This window comes from Eriocheir sinensis, unplaced genomic scaffold (genome assembly GCF_024679095.1).
Source record: "Eriocheir sinensis breed Jianghai 21 unplaced genomic scaffold, ASM2467909v1 Scaffold1032, whole genome shotgun sequence".
Classification (NCBI taxonomy): Eukaryota; Metazoa; Arthropoda; class Malacostraca; order Decapoda; family Varunidae; genus Eriocheir; species Eriocheir sinensis.
This window is the reverse complement of record NW_026110333.1, coordinates 132,501-134,465: the sequence shown is the minus strand read 5'-3', so window position 1 is coordinate 134,465 and position 1,965 is coordinate 132,501.

Below are 1,965 nucleotides of genomic sequence, written 5' to 3'. Positions count from 1 at the left end.
TCCTTGACCTCCTCCTTCCTCCTCCTTCTCCTCCTCCTCCTTTTCTCTTTTTTTCTGTTCTTGGTCACCTTTTCAGATTAAGTTTCAGGTTCAAGCACCTCTCTCTCTTTTCCTTTTCCTTTTCTTTTCTCTTCCTCTTCTATATTCCTACTTTTCCTCACCTTTCCCTTTCCTTCCTCTTCCTCTTTTTCTTCTCTCCACTTATTTACCCTGAGAGAGAGAGAGAGAGAGAGAGAGAGAGAGAGAGAGAGAGAGAGAGAGAGAGAGAGAGAGAGAGAGAATGTGGGGGAGAACGAGTCTTAAGATGACCAAATTTATTATTATTATTATTATTATTATTATTATTATTATTATTATTATTATTATTATTATTATTATTATTATTATTATTATCATTATTATTGACATTCTTTTTCATAATAACTGTCTTCGCGTCTCTTCCTCGCTCAAGTTTATGTATCCTTTTATTATTCTTCCTCCTCCTCCTCCTCCTCCTCCTCCTCTTCTCCTTATTAGTTTTATTCATATCTCTGACTTCCTCCAATCTCTCTCTCTCTCTCTCTCTCTCTCTCTCTCTCTCTCTCTCTCTCTCTCTCTCTCTCTCTCTCTCTCTCTCTCTCTCTCTCTCTCTCTCTCTCTCTCTCTAATGCGATTGGTTACAGGCGGTTGCAAGATTTCAGTTGCTCACTTCAGCATCCTGTTTGGGTTAAGGATCGGGGGGGGAGGGGGGAAGGAACAGGAGAGAGAGAGAGAGAGAGAGAGAGAGAGAGAGAGAGAGAGAGAGAGAGAGAGAGAGAGAGAGAGAGAGAGAGCTGTCTGGGACTTCGATTTAACTCATTTATTTCTATTTCTATATATTTTTTGTTTTTATTTACTGATGCAATTCTTTTCTTTATTTCATTCACGCTTTTCCCTTTATTTCATTATTTTTATTCCTTTCCATTTATGAATTGAAAGGAAGGAAGTGCATGAAGGAGGAGGAAGAGGAGGAGGAGGAAGAACAGGAGGAGGAGGAGGAGGAGGAGGAGGAGGAGGAGGAGGAGGCTGAGCAAGGGTTGAGGACTCTTCCACTTGTCCTTCTCTCCATCCCTCCTCCTCTCCATCCCTCCTCCTCTCCATCCCCCCTCCTCTCCATCCCTCCTCCTCTTCTCTCTCCCCTCCTTCATACCGACAGTGATCACTTCCAGTTGACTTCCTCCCTTTTCTTCCTCCTCCTCCTCCTCCTCCTCCTCCTCCTCCTCCCCTTTTCATCCCCTTCCTTCGTCCCCTTCTCCTTCCCTCTTTCCTCTACCGTCTTTCCTTTGCTCTTCCCTCCTCTTCTACCTCCCTTTCTTTCTTCCTGACTTCAGTTCATTCTTCTGCCCTTCTTCCTTCCATCCTTCCTCCTTCCATCCCTTCCTTTCCTTCACATTATTTTTATCTGTTCTTTTACTTACTCCTTACCCGCATCCTCAAATTTGTCATCGCCTCCTCCTTCTCCTCCTCCTCCTCCTCCTCCCCCTGACGAAGACGTGAAGGCTATGAAAACAGCTTCAGCAAATTTGGACTGGCTGCTTGTCACCCGATAGCGTTTGGGGGAGAGCGGGGTGAGGAGAGGAGGGGGGGTGCCTCTTCCTTCTCTCCTCTCCTCTTCCTCCTTCTACTCTCCCTCCCTTGTGTAGCGCTCCTTCATCAGTCTTACGGGAGAACGTTACCTCTGTGTGTGTGTGTGTGTGTGTGTGTGTGTGTGTGTGTGTGGAGGAGTGTCTTATGGAGTGCGGGCTGCTGGAGGCTGTGGTGGTGGTGGAGGTGGTGGCTGCCTTCTTGGTCCGATGTAGGGATGGGGGCGTGCGGGATAAGGGAAGGGGAAGGGTGCAGGGTGGGGGAGGGACGGACTTACGGCTGATAATGGCGAGGTTTAAGAACGTGTAAAACAGTTTCCGATGCGTTGCGTGGCGGCCCAAAGAGGACACCCCTGATTGGGAG